The 18,434-nt window shown below is 40.1% G+C and overlaps 1 protein-coding gene across 1 annotated transcript in view; it reads left to right on the top strand.

The window, feature by feature from the left end:
- The first annotated feature begins 2,007 nt into the window (after positions 1-2,007).
- LOC136872138 (protein rolling stone) overlaps positions 2,008-18,434 on the top strand; it is a 131,043-nt gene continuing 114,616 nt past the window's right edge. The window contains exon 1 of the mRNA XM_067145982.2: positions 2,008-2,139. The gene's annotated coding sequence lies outside the window, so the exon portion shown is untranslated. The remainder of the gene's footprint in view (positions 2,140-18,434) is intronic.

Here is an 18,434-nt window from a genome sequence, read left to right on the forward strand (position 1 = left end):
GTACCTAAGTTTTGTCCTCCAGGTCTTCAAGTCTACGTGTCTGTAAGTCAACCTACAGCGAAGCCGGTACATGGTAAGCAACTTCCAATACCTCTGGACTGAATCAGAATTGAACCCACTAATTTAGGCTCAGTGCTTCTCTCATCCGAAGCACTGAGAGAAAAAACATGGCCCTTGGCCTTGGCCTAACAAGCGACCGCTGCTCAGTTCGAAGTGACACGTGGTCAGCGCAATGAAGCCTCTCGGCCGTCATTGTTGGTTTTCTAGAACGTGACCGCCAAATCACCGTCAGACAGCTCACGTAGCCTGAGTGGACCTCGAATCAGCCCTTAGATTAAGGTAAAAATCACTGACCTGGCCGAGAATCGAACCTGGGGTATTCCGTGTGAGAGGAAGGTACGCTGCCTCTAAACCGTGGGACTGACACTAGCTTCAAAACGGTAGAAACAATGACAGGAGGTTACTAGGAAAGAGGAGACGAAAGCTAACTTAGGAATGACCTCGGTGGATGAAGGTGTACGCATAAACCGGCTTCGGTTATGGGGTCATGTCAGGTGAATGGAGGAATATAGGTTATCTCGGAGAATAATGGATTCGACCATGGAGGGTAAGAGAAGTAGAGGTAGACCAAGACGACGACTGTTAGACTCAGTTTCTAACGATTTAAAGAAAAGAGGTATCGAGAAGAAGAGGGAGACGACTGAGTTTTTGATGATTTAATGATAAGAGCACAAACAGCTAGCTGTAGCGGCTCTTAGTTAATTTGCAGACTGAACGCTACCTTCGACATGTTAGTACGACGTTGAATCACTAGCAGAAAACAGAGTGAGTTGGCCGGCAGATGTGAGCTTGCATTCGGGAGATACTGGGTTCGAACCCCACTGTCAGTAGCCCTGAAGAAGGATTTCCGTGGTTTCCCATTTTCACACCACGGATGCTTCCTTCCCACTCCTAACCCTTTCCTATCCCATCGTCGTCATAAGAGCCATCTGTGTCGGTGTGACGTAAAGCGGATTGTCCCACACACGAGCCGGCCGGACAAGAGAGAGAGATAGATAAACAGTGCGGAGAAAACCGTTCATATACTTACCAATAATGTATGGCTACATAACCAGCATATTCAGTAATTCCAGCTATAAAAACAAGCCCTGTTTAACCAGACATATACGTACTGAAGCTTCCAACTTGAGACATCTACCAAATTCAAGATTTAATTCCCATTTTAAAACACTGTGATCATCACATCGATTTCATTTTGAGTATCAAAACTCAATGGGACTTCCGTCACTTGGTTTCATGACTATTTTTTTTAACAACATGAACTGTTTTTAAAACTGTGTTTTCATATGACAGATTGAGTCATCTTGACTCTTAAACATTTTAAGGATAAGTTATTGTTTTTAGTGTTATTAAGAACATCATGTTTATTATTATATTATTTTTAGGCTGAAGATGTCTCACAAGGAAGAGACGAAACATGTCCCTTTTTTAAATAAAATGAAAACGAATAACATTGTACTGTATTGTAAAGATAGAGTTACTCTTCTATCTTGTTGAGGCTGGCAAAACGGATTAATTATGAAATTTATTTCTTGTGGTACCACGACGCAACGTGGTCTATTCTGGCCCTCTTACGACAATATTTATCTATTAGGATTATTCCTATCGCTGTTTGTAATTGAATATAAGACCACGTTGAACTGGGTCAAGTTGTTACGTTTACTGCAAGCCAAGGACAGTTTATCATGCGTGTTATGAAATGAAGTTTCTCACGTAAGCCTAAAGTAGGGCTGTCGGCTTCTAAGATCGTACGCCTGGGGTGAAGATAGTTAACCCCACCTTACTTTTAGGAAATGCACTACTGTAGTAATATGTTAAATTAACTAGATAAGAAAGCGCATAATCCTTAATGACGTGTGAGCCGTGTTCCGGTGTGGTCAGTAGTTTCGCCATTGCAGTTAGGGTGGCGTGACGCGCGAGCTGGCGACCACTCGCGACCGACTGAGTCAAATGTGCGAGAGCTCTAACAGACAGTGTTGTGCGGTCATTCAAACCGAGCAGTCGCAGTCTGGCTCACCTTGCCGGTACATGTGGTAGCCACTTCGACTGTACAGGAACTCAATAACATCTGGTGACTCTGTAAGTACGGTATTTATTTATTTGAAGGGTTATGTAGTCTATATTTTTTTAATGTGTCTAATGGATAGAAGGACTTACCGGTCTTCAAAACTAAGGGACGTACTGTGTGCTTCGAGGAATAGAAATTACTAGTAAGTGACTTATAACACCCCATGCTTTAAGTTTTAATTTCATAAGAAGAGAATGCACAAAGCTTAATTTAAAGAAAGGTTCTATACTCAGCCGCCGACTTAAAGACATGTTTCGTGAATCGAGCATGCCCATATAATTAGGTACAAAGCTATAAGAACCATTATTTGATTATCCTTTTTAAATCCCAGTGTAATATATCTCATTTAACATTTTCGGGTGAGTAAAATTGTAGTTATAAGAACGGTAATGCAAACAATGTGGTCAGAAGTAAAGCGAAGTTAGATTCTGATTAACAATTCGTTTAACAATTTAATATTGATATGTTCGTTAATAAATTTATCACAAAGGTGGTTGACATGAGAAATACTGTCCAGATTCTTCCAATTCAAGTAAGAATTTAACTTTTCTATTAACCTACTGCAATCAACTGCATCATACTAGTATTTTGCTTCTGAGCCCCAGTTTCGTTGTCCTAGCTCGGATCCCTGAATTATTTGTGGCGATTTTTTTGCTTTCCTAGAGATCTTGGGAGTATAACTTGTTTCCTTGTACCAAGTCTTTAGAATTCCTGGAAGTGTCTCATTGATTCATGTTTTTCCTTGTTAATACTTGCCATCACACCTGGCTGCACTTGGAATTCCATTTCTTGGTACTGATGACTAGAATCTGCACTGCACTTGGTTAGACTTGGCTGGTAGTAATGCTCCATTATAGTTCTCTTCCATATTAAGCGACAGACATTTTGCTCGTTATGGAACGTTTCCAAACTGAAATAACTATTAGTTACATAATTCCCAATTAGTCCACTGGAAAGGATCTAAAATGTGGCACTGAAAATGTTCGTGTAACCCCCAGCTTCAGAGAGCACCATCCACCACTGTTACGAACTGTAACGCAGATCGTCCATTAGAGATATTCTGCAATCTGGTAGAGTAAAATGGAAATTCGAAAAGGAGACTCAGGCAGCGAAGATGGCATTACATTAAAACACCTGCACACGGTAGCAAAAGCCATATGATTATTTCAGAAACTCTGCTCCCGCAGGTCTATTCAATTTAAATGGCTCCTTTTCATATTATGCCAGCGGTACCTCAACGATTCACTACTCGTGCAAATCGCAATGGGTTTAAAGAAAGAAGTTCAATAACAAATGCGAGTCTCCAATGGAATGAACCGTGTTACATAATGTTAACAGGTGAACGAAGTCCATAGCGTTCTTCAGAGTAAAGGGTCAAATTCGGTAAATTACGTAAATAGGTACGTTATTTCCTATAGATTTAACATGTGTTTTTTTGGTCATCAGTCCATCGTCTGGTTTGATGTAGTTCTCCATGCCACTCTATCCTGTGCTAACCATTTCATTTCTACGTAACTGCCGCATCCTACATCTGCTCTAATCTGCTTGCCATATTCAAACCCTAGTCTACCCCTACCGTTAACGTCTACACTTCCCTCAAAAACCAACTGCACAAGTCCTGCGTGTCTTAAGATATGTCCTATCATTCTATCTCTTCTGGTCAAATTTAGCCAAATCGATCTCCTCTCACCAATTCCATTGAGTATCTCTTCATTCATGATTCGATCTATCCATCTCACCTTCAGCATCTTTTGCAACACCACATTTCAAAAGCTTCTATTCTTTATTTCTGAGCTAGCTGTCGTCCATGCTCCACTTCCATACAATTCCACGCTCCAGACAAGTCTTCAAAATATTTTTTCTAATCCCTATATCAATGTTTGAAGTGAGCAAATTTCTTTCGTTTACGAAGGCTTTCCTTGTTTGTGCTACTCTGCATTTTATGTCGTCCTTGCTTCTACCATCCTTGGTTATTTTACTACCCACGTAACAATATTCATCTACTTCCTTTAAGACTTAATTTCCTAATCTAATATTTCCTGCATCATTTGACTTCGTTCGACTGCACCTCATTACTTTTGTTTTGGGCTTATTTCATCTTGTACTCCTTACCCAAGACTGTCCATACCATTCAGCAATTGCTCCAGATCTTGTGCAGTCTTAGATAAAAGAACAGACGTACGGTATTTAAAATATTAATACATGTTTTGAGCATAAGTACGTGGTTTGTGACTTTTACCGGGTACCTTCAGTGCACAAGTCTTGTTTTTACACCCCATTTAGCAGATATGTCCTTATAATTTCTTAATAGTACATAACCAATACACGAGACTTGGATACGTTATTACACAAGGTCTTGAACTTGATGTTAGCGATCAAAAGTCTCCGTACATCTATTTTTTAAAGAATAGGAGTGAAACATGTTGTGTAGTGGCCTATTTGTTTGTACACGTTCACTGCCCGGTATTCGCTCGGGAACACTTCAAGTTAGCTGGCGTGTATCTGTGTTAGTGCACCAGGCCGTGAGTTACACAATGGGTAAAAGAACAGAGTTAAGTGACGAACTAAAAATGTAATTTTTACTCTTGGATTGCGTGAAATTGAACTCAAAGTAATTAAACCGCATTCCACAATACACTGTTGAACAAATTCAGATATAGAGGAACCACAAAGAATTTGCCAGGAAAAAAAAAAAAAGCAGAAGAAAATATACTGAATAGGCGAGATGAACGTTATATTGTAAAACAAGTAAAACAGAATCCACAGTTAAGTGCGCCTAAGATCTGCGTAATGCTGGAGGGAAGTACCAAGAAGAAAATGTCAAGGCAGACAATTCGTAGGGTATTGTGGAAATATGACTGTCACGGTAGACGGCCACGGAAAAGGCCGTTTGTTGCTAAGAAAAAATCGACAAACCAGAATATTATTTTGCAGCGAGTATGAAAACAAGGATTGTACGTTCTGGAACAAAGATATTTGGTCAGATGAGACCAAAATATTTCTATACGGTTCGGATGGAAACAGTTATGTATGGAGAAAAATACAGCCAATAAACCTGCAAATACGCTACCCACCGTAAAACCTGCAGGTGGATCAATTATGATTTGAGGGTGCAGGTCACCTTGTGGAACGGGAAATATCTAAATCAATGGTATCGTGGACAGAGCAGGTTATTTAAACGTTTTAAAGAACAATGTCAGAGTACAGTAAAAATTGGGTTGGGGTCTCTCCACGTCTTTCAGGAAGACTATGACCCCAAGCACACAGCTGAAATTTGCAAGCAGTGGCTGATATGGAACGTACGAACGCAACTGCGAACTCCTGCCCAATCCCCTGATTTGAACCCCACAGAGCATTTGTTGGTGGACCTAAAAAGAAGGCTTCATGCAAGGAACTTAAATCATTCGAGCAGTTAAGAAGTATAGTTAACGAATAATGGGGTAAAACCGACCCAGAAAGTGGTTCATTCCATGCAGAGGGTTACGAAATCCAAGGAAATAAGTGTTTTTGAGTGAAACATTCATTTTCTTCTGCAAGTGTACAAACAAGATTGTTGCACGATGAAACGCCCGGTTTTGGTACATAGCTTGTATTTGTGTTAAATTGTAAGATCATAGATCTGTTTTATTATTATTTCAATTGTGTATTTGTTTATCTATTACGATATGGGCAATAAAATACATCACAATAATTGTATACAAAAGTTTAACCGTTATTTCGTTGCAATAAGTTGGTGTACAAACAAGACTGCATATTCATTGATCCAAAGATCGACTCTTAATCCAGGTTAATAAAGATTTGCTACATTTGTAACACCGCAAATGAAAGAGATCATACTTGTGTTTTGCTCTCAAGCCTAATGTAAACTCCCTTGTTGATTTTTCGGAATTATCGATTTTTCTTGGGATCTTTGATGTTACGAGGTTCTCTCGTACAAAGTTCTTTCAAAGTTTGTAGGTTTCCTAGAAATGTCCCATTAATTCGTGTTATTTACATTTTTTACTTACCATTGTACAGGCTACACTTGAAATTCCATGTATTAGTACTGATTGCGAGAATGTGTGCTGTACTAGGTAAAACGAAATCGGTCGCGCAGCCAGGATCGACCGATGGGGAGGGGGGGGGGTTACAATTACAAAATGATAGAACATAGTGAAGGCGATTTTGTGTGTGTGTCATAAGGACATTGATACAAGTAAATTATGTTGATATTCATATTACTGCAATACTGGTACACTACAAAATCTTACATTAAAACACAGAACAACAATATGATCGAGGTGAATAGTTTTACGGCGAATGGAATGTTCAAATTACAGGCATTCCATTGTATCGGGTGTTACAGTTGAACAGTTAGACAATTTTGAAGAATGAAATAACGGTAACGATTGATCAAAAGATACCTCTTACTTTTGTGTGTGCTATGGGCTATTGTTTTCTGAAATAATTTCCCAGTATTTTAAATTAAAAAACATGCTGTAACGGGTGTTAGTGCAACCCGTTTTTTTTTTTTTTTTTTTTTTTTTTTTTTTTTTTTTTTTTTTTTGCTTTACGTCGCACCGACACAGATAGGTCTTATGGCGACGATGGGGCAGGAAAGGGTTAGGAGTGGTAAGGAAGCGGCCGTGGCCTTAATTAAGGTACAGCCCCGGCATTTGCCTGGAAAATGGGAAACCACGGAAAACCATTTTCAGCGCTGCCGACAGTGGGGTTCGAACCTACTATCTCTCGAATACTGGATACTGGCCGCACTTAAGAGACTGCAGCTATCGAGCTCGGTAACCCGCTTGTTGAGGTAGATGGTGAAAATCAAACTCTGAGATGACAAACAATAGAAACTTGCAAATGTTATTGCAAACCAAAGAAATTCCAGACAAACTAAATACTTAAGTTTTTAAAAACGGACAATCACTGTTTTTCTTATTTCTATTTTTAATGTAACGGGTGTTACACAATTGAGAAACATAACTGATCAGAATTGGCAAAACGCTTATATTAAAGGAGATAATAGTATTTACAAGGACAAATTAAAGAGTTTAAATGAGTAAATGAAGCATTAGAGCTCACGAACAAATTTAATGAATTCTTAAAAATTATTCTGAAAGTCCTTGTAACCCCCATGGTTACGAAATGCTTCAGGTCCTTATTTCTCGTATCTTGGTCTATTTCACTAACATAATATGAGAATGTTAGAACTGTCCTAAAAGACGGTTATATTGCTGTTCAGTGCATACATTGCTGAAGTGATGCTTCGAATGCATTTACTTGGCGATTCGCCGCCGTATAACTGCTTCATTTTTACGTTCCTGAAACGCCGGTACAGTCAAATAGTTATATTAGATAGTTAGGCATTACAAACTCGATGACACGACCACATTCTTTAAGGAGAATATCAAAATATTTCCTGCTCTACGACCTACACGGTTAACCCAGTTGTATTGAACTATTACTACTGATAACATCCCCAGAACATTGCAAGCACGTATTCACAATTAAAATAAGTAAATCCATAAATGTTGTTTACAGTCTGATACTATATGCTTTTAACGTACTTATGAACTCATTCTGGTGTTCAAATTCACTCCGTCAAGACGTCCTATTTTAGATCTCCTTCCGCTATTGTGAATCCTATTAAGTCTATGTAACCTAACCTCTCCCATGCTCATATGACCTGTCATCTAATCCAGTTAATGCACAAACGTTCGCAAGGTACTAGTTTCTATCAGATTCCAGTGCTGCAGTTCGCTAGTCATTGACCTCGTATTCCCAAAGACAATGGGTTCGTTCCCAGCCAAGGTTGGTACGAGTTCTGGTATTAGGAAAATGTTCATTCACTATCCATAACAGTATTACTAATGAAGATAAACTCATTATTTTACAAACTCTTTAAAAATCATTTGGGATAATGTATTAAAGTTTGGTTTCAATTACGTGGTCTGTTTTAATTTTAGAGGTTTTTAAAGTGAAGGTTCGTCCGTAGATTTAGAAGAATTATACGAAAGAATAAACAGTATTAAACCCAAAAAGGAACTACTTTTGGTATACCGTATTTAAAAAAAAAAAATGATCAGACCAATCATTTACAGTTCATTGGGCAACCATTCCTTCTCTTAAAGCTACCAATCCCGCCGAAGTTGGCCAGTTTTACTCAAGCAAAAATATTTTTGTATTAAGTATTTGTATATGCTGAACTACGAACTCCGTCTTTTCATTGTCCACTAATTATAGACTAGGAAAAATACCCATCCTGTGCATTTTCATCTACCGTTGCTTTATTTCTTGTTAGCTGTTTACGGTCTTTTATATATATATAAAATACATACACGCTGTATCTGCCGGCAAATCGTAGAGTTTACAGTACTTGTTATTCACTCTTCCGACGGTTACGGTAAAGAAACAGATGAGTTAACTTCCTCCAACTGTTTTCGTTATGGAAGAGGGATTTTTATTTCAATTTTCTGTCCTGCTTAGCTCAAGAACTTAACAGAATTCGCACACCACTACCGGTTGGGTTTACAATAAAATATAATTTATTTAGATATTAAGAACGTTTCACACAACTGGTTTTATAAAAGAAAAATATATAAATGAACATAATCTCACAAGAATGTGCCACGAACCTAGTACAATGACGTACCAGGGGGAGAGGTGATACTCCCTGGTGGTGGATGGGGGGTGGCGGACTTCGCGAAATAAAATAGCTCTCGCGGACCAAACACCCAACCCCGTGTGGGTGGGAGACGCAGACTAAGAATACACCCACGGTATCCCCTGCCTGTAGTAAGAGGCGAGCAAGGAATGTTGAATTTTGAAGCATGACATTACCATCACGCGAGGAACACCATAAGTAGGATTTTCTTGCGATTAGTACCACAATGTGAGTACCGCTAAATGAGAAATACCATGGTTCTTAATTTACTAGCGATAAGTACCATTACGAGGGGCCGTTGACCTGGAATTTGGACCCCTTTAGACAACAAGTATCATCGATTCAGGATTATGCTTTGAAAGCAACCTCTTGGTCAGCTTAAACCATCGTTTTAAGTTAGTTTCTTGGAGATGGGGCATCGCGGGGGATCCACTGATTGGTTTTAAGTTAATCATTGTTCATCGTCTTTTCGAATTCTCATCAGTGGATCTATTTTGGAATTATTGTCAACTTTTAATATTGAGTGTTGGATGCGCTGATGAATATGAATGTAAAATAGTTTTGAATTCTGGTCAGCAGATGAATTTTGGAATTTCAAATTGTCATTACATTTCGTCTCATTTCGTACCATTAGGCCAGATGACCTAGATGTCAGGCCCCTTTAAACAACAAGCATCATCAAGAACATGCAATTTAAATCTAAATTTTCAATATATTCCTGCACAGAGTAAAAAGTAAAATAAATCATGAACTACTTTTCGGTTCCAACTGCGTAGTTCTTTCAGATATGGGGGTAAATGTATTACGAAATATAAAATGAACCCGGACATAGCTCGAATCTCTTTTGTTGCCTTCAACGAGATATGAGATATTATGCTTCTGAGTATGACTGTATCTGTTTCTCCACAAACCTCATGAACAGCATTATGAATGTGTCCACAACAGCCTTGACACAGCTCGACAAATAGTCCTGTAGTGGGCAGTAATTTATAATATTATGTAATGCGTTTATCTCTGGATTCCTTTTGTAAAATTTTTTAGTTTCGGCTGAGTTAATTTATGACGCCAGGTTCTTCAGTCTGCTGAAAATAATTTTGAATACATTTATAAACTACTGGCAATTACCTGCGGCTTCGCTCGCGTGGATTTCGTAATTTGATCAAAGTAATCGTTCCTCGGCATTGTACTAAGACATTATCTGAACATTCCTCACCCAAAATGAGTTTTTACCGGGCGAGTTAGAGGCACATGGCTTTGAGCTTGCATCTGGGAGATAGTGGATTCGAATCCCACTGTCGGCGGCCCTGAAGATGGTTTTCCGTGGTTTCCCATTTTCACACCAGGCAAATGCTGGGGCTGTGACGGCCGGTTCCTTCCAACTCCTAGGCCTTTCCTATTCCATCGTCGCCATAAGACCTATCTCTGCCGGTGCGACGTAAAGCCAATAACAAAAAGTTGAGTTTCATTTACGCCAGAAATTCTTTGTAAACCATGTTTGTGGTATTACGTTTTGGGGCTAAGACGACCATGTGACATAGAACTGTACATGCGAGGCAGTCTTCTCACAAGTCGAAAAAGTAAATACAGGTTCCTTTATTTTGAAAGGAAATTCCAAGTACCTATCTTCAGTTTTTGAGATATACGTAAGTATCCCCATAAAAAGAATTCAACCTCCTGATCAGTCCTTCCTCCACCCCCATCTAAGTGTATTTTCCGAAAAAATACATGTTTCTTAATGTTTAAAGGAGATTCTTAATACCAATTTTCGCGTCTGTAACATCTTCAGTTTTTAAGATATAAGAATCCTCATAAAAATAAATCAACTATTTTTCACTTATTTTCACCCCCCGTTAAGTGTCATCTCCAGCTCCATGGCTAAATGGTTAGAGTGCTGGCCTTTGGCCACAGGGGTCCCGGGTTCGATTCCCGGTAGGGTGGGGAATTTTAACCATCATTGGTTAATTTCGCTGGCATGGGGACCGGGTGTACGTGTCGTCGTCGTCATCATCATTTGATCACAACGCGCAGGTCGCCTACGGGTGTCAAATCGAAAGAATGCACTTGGCGAGCCGAACATGTCCTCGGACACTCCCGGCACTAAAAGCCATACGCCATTTCATTTCCGAAAAGAAAAAGGTACATGTTCCTGTATTTTTAAAGAACTTTCCAAATACCAAGTTTCTTATCTCTAACATGTTAAGTTTTTGACATATAATGTGGATATACCGGTGCTCATCTTAAAAATTCACCCGCTTTTCCAATTCTTTTCAGCCCCTTAACTGGATTTTCCGAGAATAAAAAAATACGTGTTTCATTATTTTTAAAGGACATTCCAAATACCAATTATCACGACTGTAACATCTTCAGTTTTTGAGATATATGTATCTTCGTAAAAGAAATTCATCTCAGTTTTGATCTCCCCCCCCCCCACCTACAGAGTTCATTCCCCCACTAAATGCATGTTTCTTTAGTTTTAAAGGAGATTCCAAATAAGTTTTTACGTTTATAACATCTTTAGATTTTTGGTATATATACATTCTCATACAAATAATTCAACTAATTTTTCAACTCATTCAACCCCCCCTTTAAGGGTTATTCCCGAAAACCAAAGAATACGTGTTTCCTTATTTTTAAAGAAGATTCCAAATAACAATTGTCACGTCTGCAACATGTTAAGTTTTTGAGTTGTACTGTAGATACGCCAATTTTAAAAATTCGCCCCCTTTTTCAGTTCCCCTTAAGTGGATTTTCTGAAAAAGCTATTTGTTTCTTTACTTTTACAGGAAATTCCAAATACCAGTTTTCAAATATGTAATATTTTACGTGTCTGAGATAATTTGCAGATAGTCTTTTTAAAAATTCACCCCGTTTATCACTCCTGTTCACCCCCTATTCATCGGATTATAAAAACACAAAAATACGTCTTTCTTTATTTTCAAAGGAGATTTCAATTTTCATGTCTGTAACATTTTCAGTTTTTGAGATATGTCTCCTCATAGGTGTTCTACCACTTTTCCCCCCTTAATGGGATTTTCCGAAAACAAAAAATACGCGTTTCTTTATTTTTAAAGGAGATTCCAAATACCAATTTTTTCATCCGTAAACTTTTAAGTTTTGAGATATCGATATTCCAATTTTAAGAATTCACCCCCCTTTTCACCCCCTTGGCGACGGAATATCCAAAAATCCTCCCTTAGCGAGCATCTACATGTTAATATGAATGTATCCCCAAAATGTCATTTCTTTATGTCCAGTAGTTTTGGCTCGGCGATGATTAATCAGTCAGTCAGGACAAGTTATTTTATATATATAGATGTGAAGAGAAAACCTAGGGTAGCACATTTACACGTGGATTATACCGCACTTCAATGTTGTTATATTTGGTAACTGAACGTAGAATGAGTATTTTCGCGTCCTAACTCGTTCCTCGTACATTATTGAATATATCGAGCACCATTTAAGAGTGCCTGCAGTATAAGCAAAATGTAAACATAGTTCTTTACCATGACGCCGTTTGCATAATCTGAGATTGCTTCCATTTGTGCCAGCCTCGTCACCTTCAAATTTCCTATTCGACCTCCCTAAGTAAACTGTTGTTTCCTTCTGACCCTCATGGTTTGAGGTCTCGATTTATCGAGTCTTTCATCTTAGGATCAATGAATGTTGATGAAAACATGACCATGAATCCAAATCAATCAGTGAATCCAGTTCACAATGCCTTCTTTTCTGAGATGATGCTTGTTATTAAAAGGGGTCCAAACTCCAGGTCACCAGCCCCTCATAATAGTAGCTTTACTACTCACTGGTAAAGCAGAGCCATGGTGTTCCTCCTATAGTGGTACTATAATAATAATAATAATAATAATAATAATAATAATAATAATGGCGTATGGCCTCCGGAGAGGCCTGGTGCAGGTCTTTATCTAGTAGACGGCTTATTAGGTGACCTGCATGTCTGTGAAGATAAGGGCTCTACCTAGGATGATTTCTAATGTTGAGTACGCCACACATACTCATCCCCCGAGCCATTGGAATTAACCAATTAAGGTTAAAATCCTCGACCCGGCAGGGAATCGAATCCGGGATCCTTTGAACCGAAGGCCAGTACGCTGACCGTTCGTCCGAGTCGGACCTAGTGGTACCAATCACAGGTAACGTGAACTCATGGTATGTTGCACATAAGGGTACTGCTCGCAACCAACGCAGACCCATGGTGTTCCTCGCGTAGTGGGACTAATCACGGGCTACGTATACTCTTTGTGCAGTCACCGGGTGGTACTAATCATAGCAATGCAAACCCACGGTGTATCACACATGGTATCACGCACAAGCCGCACACACCCGTGGTGTTCCTCACGTAGTAGTAGTAGTAGTAGTAGTAGTAGTAGTAGTAGTAGTAGTAGTACTAATGATAGGTAACGCAGACCCATTCTGAACATAGGGGAACTGACACATTCCTGCGCAGCATACGGCACCTTTTTTCTCGCATGGACATTAGTCCGCGCAGCCGAGTGGTATACACACGATGGTACAGACAGACAACGCCCAGACTCGTGGTGTTCCTCCTAGGTAACGTAGATCCACGGTGTTCCTCACATGGTGTACTAATCGCAAGCAGCATCCACCCATAGTGTTGCTCACGAAATAGTACTAACCAAAAGTAGTCTCATGGTTCTGATTTTAGTCACCTCTTACGACCGGCAGAGGATATCGTGGGTGTATTCTTCGTCTCCGTCCCCCACCCACATGGAGTTCAATGAATGACACGATTAATTAAAATAATGTAGGTACCTGCTAAAAGATACATCGAAACCACGTGATTGAGCACAAAACACATGTATTGACATTTTACACAATACGTATGTTAAATATACAGGAAATAATGTGTGTTCATAATTTATCGAATGCATTTTGGCCCTTTACTTCTCGTTCTTCGTGCTGGGAACGGGTCTCTTAACTCTGACTGGTGTTATAATTACCTACTGGTGTTAAAACAATGATCACCTCCAGTTGGCCAATGTCCTAGCTCTGCTAATTTGGCTATGAATTAACCATGGAGCCGATCACTCCAGTATGTGTACTGTTTTAAAAACAACAATGAACTTTCCGTACAGCCGCAATACACCAAACTGCGTGTACATGGCAGAAGTTGAAAGAGGATGTTTCAAAATTTGTCCTAATCAATTAATTGTGCCTGCCCTTAAAATATTGCGACCTATAGCATACATCTCGTTATGCGAATAACCTAACAGTAGTAGCTGTAGATTACCCATTTCATTGCTTTTCATATTTCTACAGGATTGTTTCTTAATTATAAGGCTATACATTTTTCTTTATATTAATGTTTAATGCATGCATTTTCATTATAGACAGGTATGCCTTTTCAGCGTTCAGTCTGCAAGCCTCAAACGTCGCCACAATTCTCTATTTGCAACTAGTTCTGTGGCCATGTTTAGTTCTATAACTCTTTCTTTACATTGTTATTAACTGAGTCTAGCTTGGGCTTCCTCTACTTATCCTTCATAACAGAGTCCATTATTATCCTCCATTCGCCTCACATGACCCCACCAACAAAGCCGGTTTATGCGTACAGCTTCATCCATCGAGTTCATTCCTAACTTAGCCTTTATCTTCTCATTCCGAATCAGTGTTCCTACGTGTTTGTACCAGAAATCATTCTCGCTACTTTCATGTCTGTTACTTGTAACTTATGAATAAGATATCCTGAGTCCACCCAGCTTTCACTCCCCTAAAGCAAAGTTGGTCTGAAAACAGACCTATATAAAGATAGTTTTGTCCGGGGGCTGGCTTCCTTCTTACAGAATACTGTTGATGAAACTGCGAGCTCACTGCATTAGCTTTACTGCACCGCGATTCAATCTCACTTAATATTCTAGCATCCTGGGAGAACACGCATCCTAAATACTTGATATTATCTACCTATTCTGGCTTTGTATCCCCAACCTGACAATCAATTCTCTTCGATTTCTTACCTACTGGCATCAGTTTAGTCTTTCAAATGCTAATTTTCATACCATACTCATTGCACCTATTTTCAAGTTTCAGGATGTTAGACTGGAGGCTTTCGGCACAATCTGCTATTAAGACAGTCCCCAGCATAGACCAAACTGCTTACTACATTTTCACCTGATACTTCATACCTTTCAGCAGACGATTCCTATAAACTATGAAAAACAAATGCGAATGCCTTGTCTAACCCTTGAATCAAGAACTCATTCTGCCATTAATTCTCACTGCAGCCCAATTGTCACCATAAATGCCGTAGATTTTAATAATCTACCCTTAATCCCATAGCCCTCCCAGTACGGCGAACATCTTTTCTCTCGGTACTCTGTCATACGCTTTATCTTGATCTACGGAACATAGTCTGTTCCTCCCGTACCATTTTTCAATTACATGGCGCATACTGATCCTGACAGCCCCTCTGTGGTCTGAAACCACACTGGTTTTCATCCAAACATCTAACTTACAACATTGTTCAATACTTGAAAGAAATTACTTTCGTAAAGCACACTTTTACTACTACTACTACTACTATCAGAATCATCCCAACTTAACGAAGTTGCGTCAGGATACGAGTAAATACTACGTAAAGTGAAACCTTGTGTGTAGTGTATCGTAACTTAATAAATACTGATGCCTGAAGAAAAAAACAGTGTAATGTATAACACAGTATACAGTGGAGCAACAAATAGACAATGAATACGACATGGGAACTTTAACTTAGTTCTTTCTTCAGCGAGTCCTGTTATCCGTTACAAATTATTTAAGATGTTTTTTTTTTGTTAGTTGTTTTACGTCGCACCGACACAGGTCTTACGGCGACGATGGGACAGGAAAGGGCTAGGAGTGGGAAGGAAGCGGCCGTGGCCTTAATTAAGGTACAGCCCCAGCATTTGCCTGGTGTGAAAATGGGAAACCACAGAAAACCATTTTCAGGGCCGCCGACAGTGGGATTCGAACCTACTATCTCCCGAATACTAGATACTGGCCGCACTTAAGCGACTGCAGCTATCGAGCTCGGTTATTTAAGATGCTACAGACTTATTTTTGGATTGAATAAAGTTGTTTGTAGTGAATTAGTAAGTGCATACGTACAGAAAATGGAATGGCAAGTCTTACTTCAGAAATAATAATAATAATAATAATCATTTGTAGTGAAGGAAATAGTTTCTTGCCTTAACTTTTGTTCAGTCCCATTATGCAATGCTCCATGTTTTGTACTTTATAGCAAAATAGTCATTATAACCTTACAACCACCCCGTATGGGGTGGGGGCCGCAGAAGAATACACCCACGGTATCCCCTGCCTGTCGTAAGAGGCGACTAAAAGGGTCGACCAAGGAATGATCGAATTAGAACCACGAGACTACTTGTAATTAGTACCACCACGCGGGGAACACCATGGGTCGCTTTTACTTGCGCGTAGTACCACTATCTTAGGTACAAAATAGGTTTGTGATTAGTAGCAACAGAGTGCGTTGCCGGCTTTTACAGTATCTGTGATTAGTATCCACTCTGAGGAACACCACGGGATAGTGCAGGTCCCTGTGGTTAGTACATAATGTGATGAACGCCATAGGTTTGCGTTGCCTGTAAATAGCGCCGCAACCGACGCGAAATCGGGAGGTTGTGGGTTCGGATCCCACTGGTGTCTGGTTGGCCATTTTTGTTCTGTACTTAACATCTCTTCAACACGTACTAAATGTACGTAACACGACCTAATAGGTTGAAAGTCTGTTTCGATTACCATAGGTCTGTATTACATGTGCAAATTTCATTACCTGTGAGTGGTACCATATTGTGTGGAATACCGCGAGTCTACGCTAGTTTTGATTAGTACCGCAACATGACAAATACCAAGGTTCTATTTCCCTAGCGATGAGCACCACTATGAGGGGCGGATGACTTGGATTTTGGACCCCTTTAGACTGCAAGCATCATCGATTTTGTTATGCTATAGCAGCAGTCCCTTGGTCAGTATTACTGTTTTACGTCAGTTTCTGTGTGGCACTCCGGGTCGGATCCACTGATTGTTTTAAATTCATATCCATCCATTCATTCTTCGTCCTCACGTTTTAATTCTGGACTTTTAATTTGTCATCACATTTCGTACCATTAGGGACCGATGACCTAGATGTTAGTCTCCTTCAAACAATCATCATCATCATCAACAAACTTCCCACTGGGCTATATCCACGCTGCAGGCTGGATTTTGTCTGGACTCAGTCGTGTTGACTCGTTGTATAGATCGAGTTAATGTGAACCTCAACCCCAGATGGTCGCTATTACTTAATTATTCCTCGGGGCAGGAGGGCCAGCAGGCTCAGGAAAAGTTCCTCAGTCATACATGATATTGAGGTATCAGATATGAGCTAGTGTTCTTGGAGCTGGTTAACCAATTTGATCGAATGAGACGCTTCGCCACTCCACAGCTATGCTGAATAGGATTTAAGACTGAAGCTCAACCAGTCCAATCGATAAGTTCTACATGCGCCTGTTCAGCAAACCAAACCGGAACATGGGGCTGCCAAAGGTGGCTCACCTCATCGGGGTACCATATTCTCGCAACCGAATCTACAATATTTTCCAATGTGCAAATATTCAGCTAAATGTAGTTTTTACAATTTGTTTTACGTTGCACCGACACAGATCTTAAGGTGACGATGGGATAGGAAAGGGCTAGGAGTGGGAAGGAAGCGGCCATGGCCTTAAGGTACAGCCCCAGCATTTGCTCGGTGTGAAAATGAGTAACAATGAAAAACCATCTGCAGGGCTGCCGACAGTGGGGTTCGAATCCACTACCTCCCTCACGCAAGCTCACAGCTGCGCGCTCCTAACCACATGGCCAGCTCGCCCAGCAAATGTAGTCATTAGAAAAGGTGATGCTAATTAAAACGCATCTTCTAAACTATGTAAAGGCAAGCCGGTAAAACTTGACGTTAGAAGAGAGGAGCTCCATTTAAGCTGCCACTGGTGACTTCTTTGGGTAGGACTGCTTCTGGATACTGATTCTTCTAAGGTAGCAACCACAAGGTTGCCCTCCTTATTGATGCGACCCTCAACTGGGATAAAGCTGGATACTGAAACCTACATGTTGAACGGGAGGTAGAACATGCCCTTTGAACCTGTCTTAAATTAAGAGAGGGACCGTGCCAGCATATTTTTCTCATGATGATTCTTTCTTCTACCGCCTTTTCCACCTTGTGGAGTCGCGGGTGCGAATTGAATCGCACATGTGGATTTGGTCCTGCTTTACAGCCGGATGCCCTTCCTGGCGCCAACCCTATCTGAATGAATGTAATTATTATTGCGTGTCTCTGTGGTGGTTGGTAGTGTTATGAGTTATGTTGTCTGAATATGAAGAGGAAAGTGTGAGACAACCAGTTTCCGAGCCACAAGAATTAATCACACGCGATTAAAATCCCCGACCCGGCCGGGAATCGAACCCGGGACCCTCTGGACCTAAAGCCTAAACGCTGACCATTTAGACATGGAGCCGGACTGATATTTCTCATGAAGTGGTACTACTCATAGGTAACGCAGACCCATTCTGAACACAGTGGAACCGACCGGTCGAATACAAACTGTTTTCTTCATTATTTCATCCGCATGACAAAGTGCAGGTCGCCTACAG

Source organism: Anabrus simplex, chromosome 4, assembly GCF_040414725.1.
Source record: "Anabrus simplex isolate iqAnaSimp1 chromosome 4, ASM4041472v1, whole genome shotgun sequence".
Taxonomy (NCBI): domain Eukaryota; kingdom Metazoa; phylum Arthropoda; class Insecta; order Orthoptera; family Tettigoniidae; genus Anabrus; species Anabrus simplex.